Raw genomic sequence first — 9,728 nt, 5'->3', positions numbered from 1 at the left:
AAAGAGGAAGAAGAAGGGAAGAAGGATGAGGAGAGAGTGTAGAAAAGTCAACAATAATGGTCAAAATGGTCATAAATTGCATATTCCGAAATTACCCATCTGATTTAACAGAGTTAAAAAAAATTGCCTTGATTTTGTTAACAGTGACAACCACAAGGTTGTATTTGAAAAAAAAAATACCACATGTACCATATCGCAAATCGGCCAAACCACAAGGTAGTTTTTTGTAATTTACCCTAAAATTAACGAGCCGAGCTTTGACTTGCTCAACGAGCTTGAGCCGAGTTTCGAGCCCAAAATCCTCTTTTGGACTTGGTTCATTAAGAAAATTATCTAATCATGAATTGTTTGTAAGTAAATCGTTAATTATATTTGTGAAGTTTGCTCGCAAATAACTCTTTAATTGTGTACATAAACAAGTTCACAAGCAAAGTTTGTGAATAAATAAACAAGATGCTTACAAATAGTTCGTCTATTACTCATTTATTATGTTTGTGAACGAACTCATTTAATCGCAAATGAAATAATATTAAGTTTAGATATTTCTGAACTAACACAAAACTATATAGTTTTCTACAAAACTAAAATTTGTTCATAAATGTTCTAATCGAGTCTGCTCGCGAACTTTCGAGCCCAGTTTGGCCTGCTCAAGCTCGACTCGTTTACGAACCGAGTCAGTAAATCATGTTCACGAGCGGCTTGTTTACAAATCGAGCCAAGTCGAGTCGAGTTTTTATCGAACCGATCACCAAACCGCTCATGAGCGGCTCGACTCATTTACAGCCCTAGCATTAGGCAATGAAGTTTATTTATTCATTGCAATGGCTCATCTTGTGTTTCTAAAAAACCTTGTTGCCAACTTCTATTGCCTTTAGACCTGTCCACGAATCTAGATATCTGACCCGCCCGTCTAGACCCATATCCCTTGGACCAATCTTGGATAATAAAAATCGACTTTAGTCCTAACCCGATCCAGACCCACTAAAGTCTGCCTATTTTTTGGACGAACTTAGGACAGATGAAAATAACACGAACCGACCCAACCCGACCTGCCTTATTAATATTAATTAAGAAATTTATACATTTATAATTAAATATTTATTTTTAAGTATAAATTTTAATTTTTATAATTAAAAACTATGTATATTTTTTTTATGTAAGCTGGACTTGGGATGAGCATTTCCACATAAAAGCCCGTTAGACTCAACCCATCCCGACCCATGACAAGTCTAATTGCCTTAAAAACTATACGGTCATGATAGAAGATTGGTATGGAACCTCATCAAGGCAGAAGAAAAAATTGAAATTGACTAAATAATTCAGTCTAGATTTTAAGTGCCTTGAAAAATCCCTGTATATTTCTACTAATAAAAACATCCATCTGAATATTGTTCTTCTTGAAGACCTAATGAAAAAATCAAACCTTTAACTCACATAAAATATAAAAAACGAGAGCCAAAAACAAATAAAGCAAGTTAAGTTGAGAAAGAGCAAATCTATCCATAAAAAACAAAGTCATCATCTAATGGTGGAAAAAACAAAGTAATGATTACTTTGTAAAAAACAAAGTAACCATAGTGTCTATCAAAGCAATTATACTACATTTGTAGACATAACTAATATGGAGATTCCAAGAAATCTAAATAATGAGGTAGAATTTGAATTAACCTTCATCGTTCAAAACCAAAATTCTCAATCATGTAACGTCCCAATCAACTTAAGTTCTTGCCTAGCTCGGCTTCGCACCTTGCTTTCAAAGTGGTCCATAGATAATTCAGGGTTAGACCATCAACAGAAGATCGGCAAAAGAACTAAATCATCCTTAAATTAAAAAAATCAGAACACCCCAAGTGAAACTCACGAATAATTGACCTATTCATCATCTTAAAGCTTACGTCGCCACCAAACACTATCCTCTATAAACCTAATCACCACCACGACTTAAAACCCGACCATGCCTTCTGTGATTTCCCTTCTTCCCTTCGTCTCCTTCGCAATTTCACCCTTCCATTACTGGTATCAGTGGAAAGAAAACAATTGGTGAAGGAATACCAATCCAGAAAGAGCGGGTTTGGCAGATCTAGTCCTAGGGTGCCAACACTTCTTGTAAATTCTCGGATAGATAATTCTATAATTAAACCATGATATTTAAGATCCCAAGACATGCAGTATGCTGAATGAATTTTACAAGCTTGCCTACTTGCCTAATTCGACGTCCTAATGCGAGTACTTGAAATGTGTAAGCAACCACATGCATCTTTGATGACCAGTGACAACATTCAACAGCATCAATCATGGAAAAGTACTTGAAATTAACATTCTAATTCAGTCTCAGAAAGTTGTCACAACTTGGAATCAAAATTTGCATAAAATTATAATCAATAACTTAATGTTAATAGATAGATACTTGAGAAATGACAGTAGCTTTAGCATTTGTTTGTTCAGAACACATGTTGATCAAGCACTTCAATTCTTACTAACGAGGTAACTGGTCTCTATTATAATTTAGGGGGCATATATGAACAAGCGACTTGACAGCAGTAAGGTTCATCATTGACGGGATTCGACTGCATTTTGTAGCTAAGTTTGATAACCATGGAAAACACTCTACCCTTCCATCTTACTTTTACTTCTACTCTCAGATGGGAATCGCCCCTGCAAGTCCAAATTAGAAAAAAATGATTTCATTAGGTGATTAAGTAAATCCATTCAGCTCAAGATCCTTCGAATGGCTACGTCTTTTCCCAAATAATCAAGTTATGGTCAAACAGAGGCTTGTTATGAACTGAAATGAAGTCATACGGCTACCATAAGTACCGGAAATTAATTACGCAAATAGTGATGACACGAACAAGAATACACAAGCCATTGATGATCAATGTTATAGATTATGGAAATAGAGGAAAGTCCATGGGATACCATATAGATTAAGATACTAAATGAATATATTTACTTAAAAGCAATACACATATGTATACAAGGTTCTCCTTATTATAGGCCCACACCAGCCTACAACAGTCCTATAGCAGCCCAACCGTATTTTAGCTCACTTGGGCATGTACCATTTATTACATTGAATTATTATGTATTGCCTTCTGCTTCTTTCTAGATGCATTCTTCACTGGCCTTCCAGGATAGGGAAGGCAACTAATGGAGGGAACGAAAGCAAGGCAAGCTCAACTGTCGAGTCAGGGGAGGAAGAAAGCTTTAGCCCTAAATCTGTTTCCCCTCAAGCTGAAGCATAGATTTTAATTTAATCATGCTCAGCTTGCTACAAATACAAATATCAGAGTCTTAAAGACAAGTACATCAAGATATTTTGGAATATAAAATAGGGATAAGATATCAAAATAGGTCTAAGGTTTTTAGGAAAGTATCAATTTAGGCTCCACGTACCAATTTAGTCCTCGACAACGAAATGTGATACATCATTCATATTACTCTGTGAAGTTCTGATTTCTCTCTTCACGTACAATTGAGAGAACTTAACGGAGTAATATGAATGACGTCTCACGTTCCATTATCGAGGCCTAAATTGGTACCCTTTTAAACGTTATGCCTACATTGATGCTCTTTTAAACGTTATGCCTACATTGATGCTATTTTGGTACCTTATCCATATAAAATATAATCTAGGATACCCAACCTAGAAGAACAAATCAGACAGGAGAGATGACAACGGAACATCAAACTTTGTCAATGCACAAAAGAAGACGGACAGGTTGAAAACAGAGAGGCAACAGTGATGGAAGAAGAACTGAGACTTGGAACCCTAAGTCCAAAAAGTCTGCTCACAAGGCAGACAATAATGCTGAAAGAAACAACCCAAAAGTACAAACCCAGAAACCCAAAAAATCTTTTCACAAAGCAGCATACAAATTTTGGAATCTCAATCCAGAAACCCAAAATAGAAGTCAAAACAAGGCTCTGGTACCATGTAATAAACCATGTAATACACTAATAAACCATGTAATACACTAGAAATACATGGAATACCATGTAGATTAAGAGACTACACTGATATATTTACTTAAAAGCAATATACACACATATATATATATACAAGGTTCTCCATCAATCAAGGAGACATTGTAGACCCACAACAGCCTACAACAGTACTATAGCAGCCTAACCATATTTTAGCTGACTTAGGCATGTAGACATTTATTACATTGAATTATTATGTAGCGTTCCCCCTCAAGCTGAAGCATAGATTTTAATTTAATCATGCTCAGCTTGCTACAGATACAAATAACATAGTCTTAAAGACAGTACATCAAGATATTTTAGAATATAGACTATGATCTGGGAGACCCAACCTAGAAGAACAAATCGGACATGAGAGACGACAGCTTAACATCAAGCTTTGTCGGAAATAGAGGAGCAAAACTCTAGGGACGCCAATGCACAAAAGGAGACATAAAGTTGTATAGAGAGGCCACTGCGACGTAAGAAGAACTGAGACTTGAAACCCTAGGTCCAAACAGTCTGCTTACAAGGCAGACAATAATCATAGTTGTTAAAGGTGCATGGCGCACTAATGCACTAGAGGTCCTGGACCCTTGGCGCACCGCGATGACGCGCACCATAGTGAGACAAGACGCACTTACAAAAACAAAAGTTATAAAACTATAAAACTAACATAAAAATGCAATAAATACTAAATCATAAAATATTCTTAAGCATAAATAACTTTTAAAATGTAAAATAAACCCCATGTTAGAAAGCTAAAGTTGAATACTAAATCCTAAGTTCTACTCCTGATCAAATCTCTCCAAATTCATCACTCCGGTTGAATTCGAATTCCCCTTGGCTGCTTTGTTTCTGTTTGAATTCGTTTTCTATGTTTTGTTCTACTAAACTTCTTCCTCTTATAATAAGACTCTGTCACTTCCTTTTCTAATTGTGTCTTCCTCTTCTAATTAATTCAAACAAGCTCTCTCTTCCTTCTTAATATTTGTTTTTTTCCCTCATTTGGGACCCTTCAGAGCACTTATTCCAGATATGTAACTGTCAAAAAAACCCATAAAACCGCCCCTATGTCACCAACCTTTCGCAACTGCCCCTTGGCGCAAAATGGCGCACCACAGCAGTTGCACCACGCCATGGGGTGTCATGGGGGTATTGAGAAATTTTTTTTTAGTAATGGTGTATGATAATATTTTGGAGAGAATTATATTGACTCCATGTAGTATTATTTCAATGTTTAAAGGTAGAAGAGATGGTTAAGGATGCTTGTTTCTATTTGAAAGGTCCTATGTTCAACTCCCTCCAACCTCATTTTCTTCTAAAAAGTTTTTATTTATTTTAATTTTATTTTTCAATAATTATAAAACCATTTTACCATTATTAATTAATTTAAATGGACTCTTTATTTTTATTTTGATAACACTTTTGAATTCATTTTTAATGTCTTTACCATTAAAAAAAGTAAACATATTTAATATTCATTTTTATTATGTCTTTACTATTAAAAAAAAGTAAACATGTTTAATTTTCTATTAGTTCAATGCTAGTTTCTAAAAAATGATAAAAAATTTACAGTTTTAACGCGTTGGAGGCTAAAAAAATTTTGCACAGCCTAACTGGATGGACTTTGAAAATTTACCGTCAACCGCACGGTTAAAATTAGCCCCCTAAATTATTGTGTTAAAAATTATTGAATTTTACGTGATATAATATTTTTAACGTTATAAAAATTTATTATTAAATATTTAAGCCCCGGGTTAGTTTGGGTTCTGGTTCCGCCACTAGCGCTAAGGCCTTTAATAACTATGACAATAATGCTGAAAGAAACAACCTAAAAATACACCAAAAATTCAGTTCACAAAAGTAGAATACAAATTTTGGAATCTCAATCCAGAAATCCAAAATAGAAGCCAAAACAAGGCTCTGATACCATGTAATAAACTAGAAATACATGGGATACCATGTAGATTAAAAGACCACATTGATATATTTACTTAAAAGCAATACACATACATATATACAAGGTTCTCCTTCAATCAAGAAGACATTGTAGACCCACAGCAGCCTACAAACAGTCCTATAGCAGCCTAACCATATTTTAGCTGACTTAGGCATGTATACATTTATTACATTGAATTATTATGTAACAACTTAAAAAAGAAAAGAAAAAGCAGAGCCGCTACACAAACCTGATGCTATTTTCCGTCAAGTGTGCATGCAAGAATTAGTAACCAGATTAAGTGGTGACAAGTTAAAGAAATTACTAACCAAAGAAGTTTCCATTAAACTTGTTATCATCCTTCCTGGTCCTCTGCATCCAAATCTTCTATGAATTCCATTTCCTCTACACCATCATCCTCCTTTTGCATCTGGATTGTTATCTCCCTCCCTCCCACCATGATTTTCACTTCCGAATTGGCCTCTTCAGAAGCATCATCTGCCGTCGAAAATATATGTGAAAATATATTCACAATGGCCTCAGTACAAACAATATCCTTTTTTTGTAAGAACAAAACATTTTCAATCGATATATAAAACCTCATCGCAGAAAAGTATATGCACATGTCATAAATGCCAACATATATGAATTATATGCCCGTTCCATCTAGACCCGTATCGCTTAGGCCGAACTTTGACAATGAAAATTACTCTTAAACTCAACCCGTTCGGGTCTACTCAAGCTCATCTATTTTTTGGACAGGCTTGGGACTAATGAAAATAACACGAACCGGCCCAGTCCAGCCTGCCTTATTAATATTAACTAGGAAATTTATACATTTATAATTAAATATTTATTTTTAAATATAAATTTTATTTTTTTATAATTGAAAACCTTGTGGTGGGAGTCTTAGGAGCGGCCTCTTGCCAATTAAATTGGCAAGGGAAGGCTTGCCCCCAATACACCCTTGTGGTGGGACCCCTCCCCGGACCCTCGCTCAGCGGGGACGCGTAATGCGACCGGGCCGCCCTTATAATTGAAAACCTTGTATATTTTGTTAGGTGGGCTTATATGGACTGGGTTGTGATTTGATTTTTAAACCCAACTCCATCCCGACCCGAGGATGCCTAAATTAATAATAGACTGTACTGAGCTTGGGATGAGCAATTTTACATAAAAATCCGTTAAAAACTATAGTCATGATAGAAGATTGGTATGGAACCTCATCAAGGTAGAAGAAAAAATTGAAAGAATTGACTAAATAATTCAGTCTAGATTTTTAAGTGCCTTGAAAAATCTGTCTATATTTCTACTAATAAAAACATCCATCTGAATATTGTTCTTCTTGAAGGACCTAAAAACAGAAATCAAACATCTAACTCACATAAAATATAGAAAATGAGAGCCAAAAACAAATAAAGCAAGTTAAGTTAAGAAAGAGCAAATCTATCTATACGATCTTTAATAAGTGAAGCAAATCCTACATTTAAAGACATAACTAATGTGGAGATTCCAAGAAATCTAAATAATGAGGTAGAATTTGAACTAACCTTCTTCGTTCAAAACCAAAATTCTCAATCATGTAACGTCCCAATCAACTTAAGTTCTCTTTGCGCCTTGCTTTCAAAGTGGTCCATAGATAATTCAGGGTTTGACCATCGACAGAAGATCGGCAAAAGAACTAAATGATATCCCTAAATTAACAAAATCAGAACACCCCAAGCAAAACTCACGAATAATTGACCTATTCATCATCATTGAAGCTTACCTCGCCACCAAACACTATCCTCTATAAACCTAATCACCACCACGCCTTAAAACCCGACCATGCCTTCTGTAATTTCCCTTCTTCTCTTCGTCTCCTTCTCTATTTCCTCCTTTGCAATTTCGCCCTTCCATTACTGGTATCAGTGGAAAGAAAGCAATTGGTGAAGGAATACCAATCTAGAAAGAGCGGGTTTGGTGGATCTAGTCCTAGGGTGCCAACTTATCCAAAAGGTCTCTAAAACACTTATTGTAAATTCTCGTATAGATAGATAATTCTATAATTAAACAATGATATTTAAGATGCAAGGCATGCAGTATGCTGAATGAATTTTACAAACTTGCCTACTTGCCTAATTCGACGTCCTAATGCGAGTACTTGAAATGTGTAAGCAACCACATGCATCTTTGATGACCAGGGACATCAACATTCAACAGCATCAATCATGGAAAAGTACTTGAAAAATTAACATTCTAATTCAGTCGCAGAAAGTTGTCACAACTTGGAATCAAAATTTGCATAAAATTATAATCAATAACTTAATGTTAATAGATAGATACTTGAGAAATAACAGTAGCTTTAGCATTTGTTTGTTCAGAACACATGTTGATCAAGCACTTCAATTCTTACTAACGAGATAACCGGTCTCTATTATAATTTAGGGGTCATATATGAACAAGCGACTTGACAGCAGTAAGGTTCATCATTGACGGGATTCGACTGCATTTTGTAGCTAAGTTTGATAACCATGGAAAACACTCTACCCTTCCATCTTACTTTTACTTCTATTCTCAGATGGGAATAACCCCTGCAAGTCCAAATTAGAAAAAATGATTTCATTAGGTGATTAAGTAAATCCATTCAGCTCAAGATGCTTCATGGTCAAACAGAGGCTTGTTATGAACTGAAATGAAGTCATAAGTACCGGAAATTAATTACGCAAATAGTGATGACACGAACAAGAATACACAAGCCATCAATGATTAATGTTATAGATTATGGAAATAGAGAGAAGTCCATGGGATACCATATAGATTAAGATACTACATGAATATATTTACTTAAAACCAATACACACGTATATACAAGGTTCTCCTTCAATGAAGGAGACATTGTAGGCCCACAACAGCCTACAGCAGTCCTATAGCAGCCCAACCGTATTTTAGCTGACTTAGGCATGTAACATTTATTACATTGAATTATTATGTATTGCCTTCTGCTTCTTTCGAGATGCATTCCATCTTCACTGGCCTTCTGGGATAGGGAAGGCAACTAAGGGAGGGAACGAAAGCAAGACAAGCTCGACTGTCGGAGTCAGGGGAGGAAGAAAGCTTTAGCCCTAAATCCGTTTCCTCTCAAGCTGAAGCATATATTTTAATTAAATCATGCTCAGTTTGCTACAAATACAAATATCATAGTCTTAAAGACAGTACAGCAAGATATTTCAGAATATAAAATATAATCTGGGAACCCAACCTAGAAGAACAAATCAGACAGTAGAGACGACAACGGAACATCAAGCTTTGTCGGAAATAAAGGAACAAAACTCAGCTGAAGCAACACGCACGAGGCTGCCAGGAACGTCAATGCACAAAAGGAGACAGACAGGTTGAAAACAGAGAGGCGACAGTGACGGAAGAAGAACTGAGACTTGGAACCCTAGGTCCAAAAAGTCTGCTCACAAGACAAGACAATAATGCCGAAAGAAACAACCCAAAAATATAAAACCCAAGGGGGGTTGGGGTAATGAGTTTAGAAGACTTTGGGGTCTACTCAAAACTAAAAATGGGTAAAGGGTTTCATCGTTTTGTTCAAACAAACAATAACAAAGGGAATTATAACTTCTCATTCCCTTACCCAGCGCCTCCTTAATTTAATCATGCTCAGCTTGCTACAGATACAAATAACATAGTCTTAAAGACAGTACATCAAGATATTTTAGAATATAAAATACAATCTGAGAGACCCAGCCTAGAAGAACAAATCGGAAAGAGACGACGGCAGAACATCAAGCTTTGTCGTAAATAGAGGAGCAAAACTCTAGGAACGCCAATG

General features: G+C 35.7%; 1 long non-coding RNA gene across 3 annotated transcripts; it reads right to left on the bottom strand.

Annotated features, from left to right (window-relative positions):
* Positions 1–2,298: 2,298 nt before the first annotated feature.
* On the bottom strand, positions 2,299–8,478 carry LOC136202568 (uncharacterized). 3 transcript variants are annotated; one of them, XR_010674495.1, is made up of 5 exons: positions 8,234–8,478; positions 7,677–7,809; positions 7,459–7,602; positions 6,238–6,406; positions 2,299–2,655 (listed from the first exon to the last, which is right to left on the bottom strand). It is a non-coding gene; the product is annotated as an uncharacterized lncRNA (long non-coding RNA). The 3 variants fall into 3 exon arrangements; XR_010674496.1 differs by having other exon boundaries at positions 7,459–7,589; XR_010674494.1 differs by having other exon boundaries at positions 7,459–7,809.
* Between the last annotated feature and the right edge of the window lie 1,250 nt (positions 8,479–9,728).

The sequence above is a fragment of the Euphorbia lathyris genome, chromosome 8, assembly GCF_963576675.1.
Source record: "Euphorbia lathyris chromosome 8, ddEupLath1.1, whole genome shotgun sequence".
In the NCBI taxonomy this organism is placed as follows: Eukaryota; Viridiplantae; Streptophyta; class Magnoliopsida; order Malpighiales; family Euphorbiaceae; genus Euphorbia; species Euphorbia lathyris.
The sequence above is the reverse complement of the archived record's forward strand: the minus strand, read 5'-3'. Positions and strand labels throughout refer to the sequence as shown.